General features: G+C 36.3%; 1 protein-coding gene and 1 long non-coding RNA gene across 3 annotated transcripts in view; one reads left to right on the forward strand and one right to left on the reverse strand.

Annotated features, from left to right (window-relative positions):
- The window catches only part of LOC145254682 (monocyte to macrophage differentiation factor 2-like), a 172,600-nt gene that overhangs the window by 32,372 nt on the left and 125,405 nt on the right, over window positions 1–14,823 (forward strand). The window lies entirely within an intron of this gene.
- The window catches only part of LOC145254683 (uncharacterized), a 63,750-nt gene continuing 59,508 nt past the window's right edge, over window positions 10,582–14,823 (reverse strand). Inside the window, exon 3 of the long non-coding RNA XR_013863792.1 lies at window positions 10,582–11,043. This is a non-coding gene — a long non-coding RNA (uncharacterized LOC145254683). The remainder of the gene's footprint in view (window positions 11,044–14,823) is intronic.

The raw sequence follows: 14,823 nt of genomic DNA on the forward strand, positions 1-14,823 counted from the left end.
TCACATAAATGACACTCCTCTTGAGCAAGTAGATCACTTTCCATACCTCGGTAGTATAATATTGGGAAAGTGCTCAAATGAGAATGAAATAGAAAGCCGAATTGGCCACGCCTATGGAGCTTTCGGTAAACTGATGAAGCGTGTCTTCAATAATAAACATCTTTCAATAAAAACTAAACTCATGGTATACCACGCGATTGTTATACCTACGCTTCTGTATGGGTGTGAGACCTGGACTATATACCAAAGTGATCTCATTAAACTTGAAAAATTCCACCAACAAAAACTTTGAGTTATACTGAACATCAAATGGTATGACTATGTGACTGACACAAACGTTCTTGAGAGAGCAAACAGCTGCAGTATTGAGGCCACCACCATGAGGCACAGACTGTGTTGATTGGGGCATATCCTCAGAATGGATGAAAACAGGCTCCTTCGACAAACCCTGTACTCGGAGCTAGCCACAGGAAAAAGACCTATCGGCCGCCCTCTACTGTGATATAAGGATCAACTCAAATCCACCCTAAAAAACACCGGATTTGATCTTCACATCTGGGAAACAATATCTAAGGATCAGTGCCTGTGGTGCCGATCCATCATACATGGTACCAAAGGATGCAAAGCAGAGAGAAGAAGACTGATGGAGATCAAGAGGCAGGCAAGAAAAAATCGTGCTGAACAACAACGCCCCCTGCCAAGCATTGCTTGTCTTCTCTGCCCACATAAATTCCATGCTCAGATTGGTCTGAGAAGTCATCTTCGATCCAAACACTGAGGAAAGAGGAAACTGAAATTCTCGGATACGAGAAATCGGCCGACGATATATATATATATATATATATATATATATATATAATTATAAAACTGAAATGACCTTGTAACAAGTGATGTAACCCATTTTCCAGTTTATGACATCCGGTTGCGCATGCGCGCATAAACATTAACCCATAACAACATAAACAAATAAACACAAATCCCTTCTTTTGAAGATTTTGACCTGCGCACTGAAATATTAACGTTATTATTTCAAAATTATTATTTAACATGAGAAGAGTGGGGGTGTTTTGCAACTATTCTTTATTACAACTATACTGTCGCTATTTTCTTACAACTAAACAACTTTAACCCGTTGAAAAACAAAAGAACAATTGTAGTAAAGCCAAGACTACTACTACTACTACTACTACTACTACTACTACTCTCTATCCGTGCCTTTTCCTTCCTTCCTTTTTTATTTTTGTTTACATTCCTAGATACAAAATAGTTGTGTGAGAACAGTTAATTTGTTGACACATTTACTAATCTGATTCAATATTAGCTTTATTGTATTTTATTTATTTAGATTTTATTATTTTTCTTCAGGTTTTATTAATTATTTTTTTTAGATTTTAAGTTTCTATAACTTGGTTGAAGGATTCCAATATGGGTTTTTCATTCTTATATTTCTCATCGGTAGGTTCATGTGCGCTTTTGCTGCTAAATGACTTTCATCGGCGTTCGATTTGCAGGAAAATCATGTTTAATTTTCGATTTCTGAGCGATTATTCGATAAAATAGGTAACTTTACACAAATAGGGAGGATTTTTTTTTTCATGCTCGAGTGATCCGTCCGTGATTTTTCATTTTCATATACTTTCATAGAAATGTTTCTGTTATGTCAAAAAAAAAAAATATTTTCTTTACGTCACAAGTGACACGCTCATACATGAATTCCATAGCTAATGTAACATACTGACCCAACGGGTCACGGGTAGTCTAGTATATATATATATATATATATATATACAGTATAATCGTGTTGACGCACTGGTTCTCGTCAAATCACCAAAGTTAAGTAACGGTGAGCCTGGTTAGTCCTAGATGGATGATCATTATTTCTAGGCGCTGTATGTGCTCTCCATTTACCTCAGCATTTGTTTCCAGTCGTCCTATACATACACTCCACTTGCCACTGGTATTTAACAATGTCGACTCAGAAGAGGTGTGGTTGGAGATTGCGCACCTCCTACCACAAAAATTTCACGCACAGGTATTGTAGGTATCCATAGTTTGTCAAAGACTGAAGAAGCCTTATACTTATATATATATATATATACATATATATACATATATATATATATATATATATATATATATATATATATATATGTCATCCACATACAGTACTGTTTCACTGTATCACAGCTCATTAGTGCGGCTAGACAGGCAACTACCTCAACCCAGGTATATATATAAAGAGAGAGATAAAAAAAAAAGGAAGAAACCAAGTTTGATGTTCATCAGCGTTTTGTCTTTATTATAAGACTTCTTCTGGATAAAGGCGGAAATGTTGATGAACACATAACTTGATTTGTTCCTTTTATTTCTCTATCTTGTCGGAATACTATTTTCACTATTCTCATCATAACACACACACACACACACACACACACACACATATATATATATATATATATATATATATATATATATATAGTATAAAGCTGAATGTATATATATATATATATATATATATATATATATATATATATATATATAGTCATTCACATACATTGTTTCGCTGTATCCCAGATCATCAGTGCAGCTAGACTGCCACCCATCCATAGCCAGGAATTGAACCTACAATCATCTAATTGATAGTCAGTAGTTCTTACTTCCGTCCCTTAAGATCCGTTCCCATAAACGACCTCATCAAATGCCCATTTCTATAGACACTTGCCCACCGCTTTTATAATGCTCGACCTGCTTGTTTATTTACAAGCAAACAAAGAGATTTTTTTTATGAATGCCGACTGTATTTTCTCTAAGGTCAAAGTGTAGTATCTGTTCCCCACAAAATCAGCGTCATTTGATGCCGGAAGTTTTCATGTAATTATTTCCCTTCAAAAAATTTCAAAATACGGACAGAAATCAAAACAAATAGAACAAGTGCTGCTTAATAGAGGGTGTTCCTAAACCTGTTTGAGTGAGAAATAGGCTAATGACTTCAATTTCCAACAGGATTGGGCGCTATCACACTAGAGCCTCAGGGTTAGACAGTTTCTGGACACAACACTGCCAGGCAGATCTGGTCAAGATGATCACGATCTCATGCTCTGGCCTCCCAGATCTCCAAATCTCACAGTCTGCGATTTTTTCTTTCTGTTTTTTTTTGGGGGGGGGGATTGTGAAAGGACTGGTCTATGTGCCTCCCATTCCAAGAAACGTGGATGAGCTGAAGGCCCAAATAACAGAAGCTGGTGTAACCATTGGCAACACAATGCTGGGGCGCGTTGAATTGGCAAGTGTGCGTCGTGTGACCAATGGTGCTCACATTGGACATTTTCAAACATTCCATGAAAAACTTGAGATTACAAACTTTCTGAAAATGCCAGATGCGTTTTTATATCCTTAATAGTTCTGGAGATATTCAACGTCAAAATGTGGCCAAGAAAACCCTGTATTATAAGTTGATTACGCAATGCTTACGTTGTAAATCGCGGTCGGATTTAACAGACCGAAAAAGCTTCTTATAATTCACACATGGATTAAATGGATGCAATTGCAATCCGACTGATTTAATTTATAGACGTGTTTGTTTTGTTGTTTCTCAGAAGGCCACGACAATGTTTTGTTATAGATTATTTATTTAATGAATTATGAGTTAGGGTAAGGTTAGGCAAAGTTCAAATTAAACGCAAACACAAGTGGATTAGGTTGTATTTTTTCTTTGTTTTTAAATAATACCGCCTAACTCTGACTTTTTTTCTTCTTTCTTTCTTTTTCACCCTCAAGCAAGGCATATTAATATTACTAACAACAAAAGCGGTTACTATTTGAGATAGTGTCAGACAAAGGAGTTGAACAGCGAGATTTCTTTGGGTTTTTTTTTGGGGGGGGGATGAAGAGGAGAATAAGAAATCAAAGCCCCCCCCCGCCATTTCCTGGGGATAACACTTGATTTCTATATGGGATGCATAGATATGATAGTGTTCAATCAGGTTTCACGCATAGATATTCAATTATTCCAGTAAAAGTCTCCTTTACATCTCAAACATTGATTCAGTAAAAAAAGTTGGAAACAATTTTTTTCTCCTCAAGTGAACATTTAAATATATTATCTATCTATATATAAAAGTGAACGTGTCTGTATGTGTGTCTGTGTCTGTGTGTGTACATTTCCCTACGCAATAACTCTGTCAATTTTAAGTCTACAGACTCGAAATTTGATATACAGGGTACTGAGATTTGGGAAAATTTTTGTAATCCGTTTTCGGCCAGAAATTTGGCTATTAAGGAGTCAAAGTTCAACGATTTGACCTTTGAGAACTCTACCAAACTCCTCTGCCAATTTTGGGTCTAAACACTTGAAATTTTAGATGTATGTTCCTTGGACATGGATCTAACTTAATAACTTGATTTGAGCCCCAAACAATGAATGTTAAGAGGTCATAATAGGGGTCAAAGTTTTAAAAAATTGGCCGTCTTTTTTTTTTTTTTTTTTTGCTCAACGTACACCTCCAAACACCCGGGCAACGCCGGGCTGAAATGCTAGTAGTATAAATTTCTTGTCGTCTCTTGATCTTATTGGATTTCAAGAATTCATCTAGTCTGGTTGAGTATCAAATTTCGTGCTGTTACTTAAGGAAATATCACTTGGAGAAGGTGCAGTGTGAGTTACCCATAGCAAAAATATATTATTTGGGCCGCGAATATTATGTGGAAGAAAGTCTCCGTTGAGTCTTAAAAGACAATGGATACCCCCCTGTAATGGTAACTGTGCGTTAAATTATGAAGCAAGAGTTGCACAATCCTCAACCACATTTCTCCTGAATCAACACTGCTTGAGTCTAGTGGTAAAGAGAAGTCGAGGACGACTGGAAACAATGCCGAGATAAGCGGAGAGCACATACAGCACCTGGAATTCCCAAATGGTCACCTGTTTTAGTACTGACCAGGTTCAACGTTGCTTAACTTTTCCGATCTAACGGGAACTGGTATGTCAACGTGATTATGCCGTATATGTTATGTAATTTTGAATATTTAGTCAGGGTTTACTTGTAGGGAAACTATCCTCATGTCAGGTTGTCTGGACAAACTCCAGACACTTAAGGATAGTGTCTAGAATAACGTTGCAGGAACAAGCAAACTAAGGAAATTGGGAAAAAATTAAAATCCGACTCGGCTTTTTTTTTTTTTTCAAGTGCTAATGAAATGCATTTATTCATGTTTCCTCCAAAACAACGCATTTCACTATCCTGCAAAAGTCCTTTCACACAATATTTTTCTGAATTTTCAATGTTACCTTCAGGGAATGACGTCACGGTTGTAGTGGTGAGTAGAAAGAAACGTGATTGTGTTGCTTTTAAACATGCTCTGAAGTTCTCTAGGGATTAACAACCCATCACTTTTGAGGTGGGGCTGGAGGGAGTAATGTCCATTTTGGGGTTACAATGCAATCTCCCACAATGTCATATTCCAAAAATATGGAATACCTACGGGATCATATTCCAAAAATAACACCCTTTCTCTTACTATTATGTGGTCCTTTCGCGTGCACACACACATGATTTTAAAAGTCTTTCTCCTTGCCACGTCATGCTGGCCATCAGCCAGCACTTTCTTGCCCTCGACCTTACAAGTTCATCTTACCTGGGGTGCAACTGGCTTCTCCTTCCGACTACATGGTGTATTTTTCTCTACTTTTCTTGTGAGGCAAGCTCGCACACACTTGCTAATTTACATATCTGCTTTAATGGCTGCTGCTGTTAATAATTTCGCTAGCCAGCTATCCTTCGGCTGCTGCTAGTAATATTTCCTCACACACACTCTGTTACATTTAGTAGGCATTCAAGTTTCTCGCCTATCAGGTATATGTTATGTCATGTCTGATTTGACCTGATATCTCATATCCATGTGATCATAGCACAGTTGCTTTAAACATTCTTCTAGTTTTCACCCATTAATAAAACCTATTCATGCATGACAAAATAAGGCATGACTACTTACTGCTGCTGCTGCTGCTGCTGATAATGATGACTTACTATTCAAGCAACTTTGGCACATCATTCAGTCAATATGGGCCTGTCAGTGCAAAGTATTGTTAATATTTCTCACCGTATTACTGAAATCTGTTATATAAAAGCAAAAATGCATGAGTGTTTGTGTGTGTGTATGTGTTTGTGTATGTGTTTGTGTGTGTGTTTGTATGTGTGTGTGTTTGTGTGTGTGTGTTTGTGTGGTTGTTTGTGTGTGTGTATGTTTGTGTGTGTGTTTGTGTATGTGTGTGTGTTTGTGTGTGTATGTTTGTGTGTGTATGTTTGTGTGTGTATGTGTTTGTGTGTGTGTGTGTTTGTGTGTGTGTGTTTGTGTGTGTGTTTGTGTGTGTGTTTGTTTGTGTGTGTGTATGTTTGTGTGTGTGTTTGTGTGTGTATGTTTGTGTGCGTATGTTTGTGTTTGTTTGTGTGTGTGTGTATGTTTGTGTTTGTGCGTGTGTGTTGTTTGTGTGTGTGTGTTTGTGTGTGTGTGTGTTTGTGTGTGTGTGTTTGTGTGTGTATGTTTGTGTGTGTATGTTTGTGTGTGTATGTTTGTGTGTGTGTGCATTTTTTTTTGTATACCCGCCAAAAGCTTTTAGGGGAGAGGCGCTCTGGGTAGTCACTCATTCTTAGAACTTTTTATAAACTGTCTAGATTATAATATCTTTGATTTACGGAACGAGGTCGTAAATATATTTTATTTGAGCGACTTTTACAAGCTAAAAGTTTCCACTATTCTGACTTCACGCCTATTTGTTCATGGTTTTCATATAAAAAAAGCAAAACTAATGACAGCGATGCCAGTAATTAGCTTTAACCACTTTGTGGAAAAACCCATCATATCAGACAATTGCTATTCATTTGGACATTCCCATATTTATGGGGAGCTGGTTTTTTATTGTGGCCAAGCTGTCAGGTTTCTTTACACTTTCTTTTTCACCTTCGCATCAAGGGTTCGAGTTTGAGCCTACCTGCCTAGTACAACTTTTTCTTTTACTCTCAACACACACCTATAAACACCCGAGCAACGCCGGGCGCCCCCGCTAGTCTATAATATAAAAGCGAAAATATGTGTCTGTGTGTTTGTATGTCTCGCAAAAACTTTCGACAGAGGCGACGGATTTTCGCCAGATAGGTATCATTTTGAAACTCGAACCTTCCGATAACAAATATCGAAAAATTGGCTAAAAACATTAATTCCTTCACCCTCAACGAGACACTTTTCTCCAGGGAGGGGTAGCAAAAAATCGTTCCTTCATGGCAAGATAGCTTCTACGCAAGCGTAAACATGTGCAAAACACTCCCGTGAATTCATTTAAATATTATAAAAACCGAATTACATTTGCTCACAAGATCACGGCACAATGGTTAAAGTGACAGCGTCGTTTAAAAAAACGATTGCAGGTTCGATATAAAATAAACATTTTTTTTCGATTTTAAAACTTTTCATATTGAAACAGGGTTATTTATGCCATTTTTTTTTTTTTTCGCTTTTCGCTGTTTTTTTTTGGGTTTTTTTTTTCTGAACACGTTCATTTTTTTTTCGCTTTTTTTTGTTTTTTTTTGTTTTGTTTTTCTGAACACGTTCATTTTTTTTTTCGCTTTTCGCTGTTTTTTTTTGTTTTGTTTTTCTGAACACGTTCATTTTTTTTTTTCGCTTTTCGCTGTTTTTTTGTTTTTTTTTCTGAACACGTTCATTTTATTTTTCGCTTTTTGCTGTTTTTTTGTTTTTGTTTTCTGAACACGTTCAGGTTTTTTTTTTTTTTCGCTTTTCGCTGTTTTTTTTGTTTTTGTTTTCTGAACACGTTCATTTTTTTTGTTTTGGTTTTTCCGATTTTTTAAGAAGTTTAACATCGTTTTTTTAAAATAATATTTAAACAGGATTATTACTTCAATTATCTTTAGTTTACCCCCTCCCCTGCACACACACACACCTCCAAACACCGAGGCAATGCCGGGCATCCATACTAGTCTATAATATAAAGGGCAAGAATCTGTTTAAATGTATGTATGTATGTATGTTTGAATGTCAGCCTAAATCTTTCGAAAGAAGCGACAGATTTTTATGAAATTGGTATTGTTTTGAAACTCGACCCTTCAGGCGACAAATATCGAAAATTGCCTAAAAACATTAATTACTTCACCCTTAACTGGGCACTTTTCTACAGGGGGGGGGTAACGAAAAAATTGTTCCTTCATGACAATCTAGTCAAACATACATGTACAAAAAGTTCTTTCCTGTATTAGTTTAAATATAAAAAAAAAACGACCTAACTTCGCTCACGCGATCATAGATTTTTTTAAAAGATGTTTTAACATTTAAACAAGTTTATGTTATTTTTTTTTGTTTGCTTATTCTTTATTTTTCTATCACGTTCGCTGTTTTTTTTTTTTTTTGATTTTCCGATTAAAAAAAAAGTTATAATATATAAACAAGGTTATTACGTTCACTTATTCTTTATTTTCCATTTTGTTTTGATTTACCCGTCTCCCCCACCCCAACCTAGCCACACTCGGGCAACGCTGTGTACCCCTGCTAGTCTAATATATAAAAGGCAAAATGGCCGTGCGCGTTTGTGTATGTCCACGAAACGCTTTTTGCGTCTGGGTTCTCGTATTGGTTAGATTCGGGGAGAAGTTTTCTTATACTTCCTAGATCGTGATATTTCAGATTCGCAAACAGACACGGTTTCTTTCATTTTTTTTGATCGAGTTTTAAAAATTCCTGCTGTTTTTTTTTTGTTTGTTTTTTTTTATAAATAAAGTGAAACTAATCGAACGCAACCGCTTGGCCTTCCGGCCGGAACATATCTGGTCTGTGATTGGTCCTTGGTTAATGCAGGGGAAACCCTTCATACTGAGACAATTACTATTTATTTGGATACTGCCAGAGTGCTCCCTTTTTGGGGGAGCTGTCCCCCCCCCCAATTAAAAACAACCTTCGTGGGAAGTTTAAAAGCCATTTCTGCAAGTCATTTCGATTGACGACGTTGAATTAAATTCCGGTCACGTCATGGAGTAGGGGTAAGAGGTCGGGTTTTCTTTCACTTTCTTTTCCACCTTCGCGTCATGGGTAACGCTGGGCACCCAGGCTAATCTATTATATAAAAAGCAAAATATGTGTGCGTGTGTGTGTGTGTTTGTATGTCTCGCAAAAACTTTACACACAGGCGACGGATTTTTACCAGATAGGTTTTATTTTGAAGCTCGAACCTTCGGACAACAATATAAAAAAATTAGCTAAAAACATTAATTTCTACACCCTCAACGGGACACTTTCCTACAGGGAGGGGTAGCAAAAACTCGTTCCTTCATGACAGTCTGCACAAAAGACGTTGTGTACTTGAATTGCTTTAAATATTATAAAAACTGGCACAAATTCGATCACGCGGTCATGGCACAATAATATAAATCTCACCTGTCTGTTTAAATGTATGTATGTATGTATGTATGCATATCTGGCTAAAACTTTCGATAGAGGCGACGGATTTTGACGAGATCGGTATCATTTTGAAGCTCGACATCCCAGACGACAAATATCGAAAAATTGGCCCAAAACATTAATTCCTTCACTCTCAACTGGGCAGTTTTCTACAAGGAGGGGTCGATTTTTTGTAAGCTATTTTTGCAAGTCATCATATCGGTGGATTGACTTTGTCTAATTTTAATGTTTCGAACTTCCGGTCGCGTCAGATTTTCTTTCACTTTCCTTTCCGCTTTCGTGTCACGGGTCCAAGCCTGCCTGCCCACTACCACTTTTTTTTTTTTTTTTTTTGCTCAACAACACACCTCCAAACACTCGGGCTAGTCTATTATCTAAATTTTATTTCATTATAGTAAAAAAGATGGCGAAATAGTAATTCGTTCTTACAAAAATAATAACAGGGTAAAACAGGTACGCATAAAAAAATACAAGAATTAACAATTTTATTTTAGTAAGACGGATAAGGGATAGTAATTCGTTCTTTTCTGGTAAATGCGTATCTGAACTCAAATAAATAAAAAAAAAATAAGTGCAGCTAAAAAAGATAATAAATAAATAAAACAAAATAATAAAAATAAATAAATAAATAAATGATTTTCGTTTCATTTCATTTTCGAGTTTCCGGTTCAGTCTTTAAGTTTGGTGGACGCAGACGATTTTTTTTAGCGGTGATTTAGCCAGGGTACTCCAGTAGTCAGTCACATTTATCATTAATTTTCTACCTTGTCGGTTTTCGTACTTTTTGGATATGTTTATTACTGTGACACGACAATTTAGTAGATAATATTGCTTTCACTCGAAATTCACTATTTCAATTTTCAAAATTCAAAGAAGAACCCCCCCCAAAATATTTACGTTGACGGGCTCAAATTGCCTGAAGCCAGTTTGCTCGAATGATGAGCGGAAGTTGCTTGAACAGCAAATCAACAGTTTGTCGTGCTTAATTTGGTCGTAAATAAATACTGAAACCGTCCTATTCCTGATCCCAAGAAAGATTGCTGTGAGATATTTCTTCTCACCTGGTTTAGCTTTAAGGCAGTGACAAAAAAAATTAACAACAATTACAACAAAGCATACCTCTAAAATTCGACACAAATTTTTATTCGTTCTTCATTGCAAAAAAAAAAAAAAAAGGAAATGCCTATTTTGCCTCTGAGTAGAGCTGGTAACACCTCGGAAGTTAATAGTCCGTTTATCTTCATCAGGAACTGGAATTCGGGTTCAGCACTGTTCGAAGATCGGATTAATTTCAGCCGTTTGAAGGAATTGGTATGATGCCTTCTGATGAAAGATTCAATTCTCGACTAGAGCCGACATTACAGAAGTTCATGATTAATGTTCATTTAAAGGAAAAGTCATTACTGATAGGTCAATAATTCTAACCTTAAAATGTCTCTGGGAGACATATATAATAATAACTTAGCCTCATAATTTAGGCTTTAAAATAAAGTATCAAGGAGATGAAGGGTAGAGGCGCTCAAATGTCTCATATCCAGAGAGAGTTGAGTTCTGTTTTTTCTTCAACTGCTTGTCTGGAACTGCCTGAAAAAAAAAGAAAAAGAAAAGGTATTTAAAAGCCCGCCAAACCCATCGCTCGGTGGTTAAAATCTCGACCAATCTGATTGGTCTAAACAAAGACAACGGGTGGTCAATCAGCCAATGAGGAGCATGCTTATAATTGTAGAGTTTCTCACATAACTCGTGATGTCAAGACTGGCATTAGATAGGGAATCATTGAATGGAAGATAGCCAACCATATCATTCAAATAATATGCTGTAGTTTTGCAAATTGATTTTTTTGCACTTGTGTTAAAAAAGAAAATCGTGTTTCAATCTTCAAATACCTCGCCCCCCCCCCCCCCCAGCCACTTTGGTTTTTTCTTCCCTAACCCTAACCCATCATTAGAAATCTCAACACAGAAAAAAATATTTAGATATCAATCGTTATCTTTGCTTATCTGAATCGATGGTAAATAAAATAAATAAAAATGTTTTTTAGATGCTAAATAATCCAGCATCACATCGATTTCAACCTTTTTTTTCTTCAACGATTTTGAACAGATTTTGAACAGATTTTGAACAGATTTCCTTTGATTTCATTTAAACTGGAATAAATTCGTTTCTTAATTTTTGAGATGAGGATCAATAATTCATATCATCTGGATTCTTCGGTTCTCATCTTGAACGTTATTTGCACAACGTTTCAGCCGATGTCCAACCTTCCTCATGTGTATCTTGTCAAACACACAAGGACCCGTGGCATAGTGGATAAAATATTTGGTAAACTCAGTTTTAAGTTATACTCTTCTGGGAGTTGAAGGTTCAAACCATAGTGTAGGCAACGCTCAAAAATACAATCGCAAATTACTTAAGACTTCTGATTATGGCTGACAGAACGAGAGCATGTTACCTCCATGGATTAAATAAATAGTTCTGTTTGAAATTCCGTGCAGATTCCCGAGTTTGACAGAAAGATTCCTGAGTTCTATAAAATACACCTGAAGACGGTCGGGGGTTACATTGACCAAAATGTTGTGTGAATAATATTCAAGATGAGAACAGTCGTCTGAATTATCCAAATAATAGAATAAATACATAGAAGATACTGCCAAGTCAGTTGCAAAGACAGTAGGTTCGCTTTACTGGGCTAATAAACTATCACACCTGCTAGTGTAAGGCCACGATTTGCCCATGCGTGGAGTATAGTTACCACATCTGGGCTGGTGCACGAACCACAAGTGTCTCTTTTGGACAAGGTGCAAAAAAGAACCGCTAATAATTTGCGCCACCCGCAATCTTCTAAAAAGAAACCCGATAGCACAAAGATCAATAGGTACCACTGAAAATGTTAATGAAACGGGTTAGTAGAGAGAATGGCCGAAAAGAGATGGCACCAATCTGACCCCTGCTGAAAGGTCATTGAGTGTATTAGAATCCTGAGGGTGGCTTATTGTCACTCAGATTCAAGAGAAACGCATCGTTTGTTTATCAGGAATAATGCAATTGTGTTGCAAGATGATTTTAAATGGTGATTGAAAGATGTGGAATTTATTGGAAATGTGAAGAGACTTGTTGTCACTCAGACATAAGGGAACACCATTTATTGTTGCAAGTGAACGATCACATATAACAAGGCACGAGAACTCCAAGTGAGTCATAAATGCAATGAATAAATATAAACATTCGTGTCTTCGTGTTCACAAAACATGTTTCGTTTTGAATATCAGCCATATTGGCATTACATAACGAACAATTTATCCCCACCCCCTCTCTCTCTTTATTTCTCTCTTTATCTCTCTCTTTATCTCTCTCTCTCTCTCTCTTTATCTCTCTCTTTATCTCTCTCTCTCTTTATCTCTCTCTCTCTCTCTCTCTGTATTTCTCCTTCTCTCATTTTTTCTCTCTCTTCCTCTCTCTCTCTGTATTTCTTTCTCTCTATGTTAGTCTCCCTGTCTCTCCCTCTGTTTGTCTGTCTGTACGTTCCTTCTTCCTCTTTCTCTCCCTCTCTCTTTCGCAGTCTCTGTATATTTTCTATTCCTCCCCCCCTCTCTCTCTCTATTCCTTTCTTTCTGTGTCAGTCTCTCCCTCTCTCTCTTTCCTTCTCTTTGTCTGTCTCGTTCTCTCTATATATCGTTCCATTTCTCTATTTACCCCCTCTCTGTATCGTTCTCTCTCTCTCTCTCTCTCTCTGTATTTCTTCTCTCATTCTCTCTCTTCCCCTCCCCCCCTCTCTCTCTGTATTTCTTTCTCTGTCAGTCTGCTTCTCTTTTTCTTTGTCTCTCTTTTCTTTCTTCCCCTCTCTCTCTCCCTCTCTCGTTCTCTGTCTGTATGTCTGTACATTTCTTCTCCTTCTTTCTCTTCATTCCTCTTCCTTTTTTCTCTTTTTTTTTCTCTCTCTCTCTCTGTATTTCTTTCTCTCTATTCAGTCTCTTTCTCCCCTCTCTCTTTCTTTCTGTCTATCTTTATCTCTTTTTCTCTCTACATATCGTTCTCTCTCTCTCTCTCTCTCTCTGTATTTCTCCTTCCCTCATTTCTCTCTCTCTCTCTCTCTCTTCCCCCTCTCTCTCTGTATTTATAGCTCTCTATATTAGTCTGCCTGTCTCTCCCTCTGTTTGCCTGTCAGTACGTTCCTTCTTTCTCTTTCTCCCCCCCCTCTCTCTCTCTCTCTTTCTCTCTCTCTCTCTCTCTCTCTCTCTCTCTCTCTCTCTCTCTTCCTTAAACAGACCGCAGAGGAAGAGTTTGGTCGAAAACGGACGACATACGAATGCAAGAATATTCCATTTATTTATCTACCGCATACTCTTTTCCCGGTCTCTTCACATAAAAAAAATCAGCATCTTTTCACAGGAAATGCGACAAAAACAAAGCGATTAGTTCTCGTTGCTTTCATTTCGAATCTTCATCTTCATATTTCCGCATCCTCCTCTCTTTTTTTTTTCCATCATCGTTGGAACTCACGCCAGAAAAAAACAAAAACAAAAAAACAAAAAAAAACAAACAAAACAAAGCGAACCACCAACAACAAAAACCGACATGGAATCATTTTGGACCATTGTTTCTTTCAGCCTTTCGAACGATTCAACAAATTGTTGAACAGAATTTTATTAAAAAGAAGAAAAATATACCCAAAAAGAAGAAAAATATATCCTTCCCCCCCCCCAAAAAAAAATGATAAATAAATAAATAATAATAATAATAATAATAATAATAATAATAATAATAATAATAATAATAAATAGTAAATAAAAAATAATCAGTAAATAAATAAATAAAAATATCCACATTTTAAATATTTATATATATATATATATATATATCCAAATCTTTAAAAAAAAAAAAGAAAGAAAAAAGAAAAATATCATTATCTTAAAAAATACGCAGATCTTTAAAAAAAATATATTTATATAAAACTTTCAACAACAAGAAAAGAAAAAAAAATGATTAAAAAATTCCACATTCCTCACTGACCAAAATTCAATTTTGCCTTTGACCGTTCCCAACACCAACGCACTTGTTGTCACTTTGTCTTGTATGTAAACACACATTTAAAACAATCATTGCTTTGCGTATTTAAAAAAAAAAAAAAAAGTCGAAAAAAATTCAAATCCTTTTTACATTTCCACTTATCAAGGCCAAAAGTTATTCGAGGATACGGATTAACAACATGTATGACTTGTCGATCATCACATATTAAATTCAAATAACACCAACAATATTTTGGATTATTTACATTCTTTAAACTGCTATTCTCTTGTGATTTATCCACCCCCAAGAGGTTAGATTCAAGGTCAACCGTGTGTTTAATGAAAGCGTCTCTGTGGA

The sequence above is a fragment of the Euprymna scolopes genome, chromosome 30, assembly GCF_053919585.1.
Source record: "Euprymna scolopes isolate OS-2025 chromosome 30, ASM5391958v1, whole genome shotgun sequence".
Classification (NCBI taxonomy): domain Eukaryota; kingdom Metazoa; phylum Mollusca; class Cephalopoda; order Sepiida; family Sepiolidae; genus Euprymna; species Euprymna scolopes.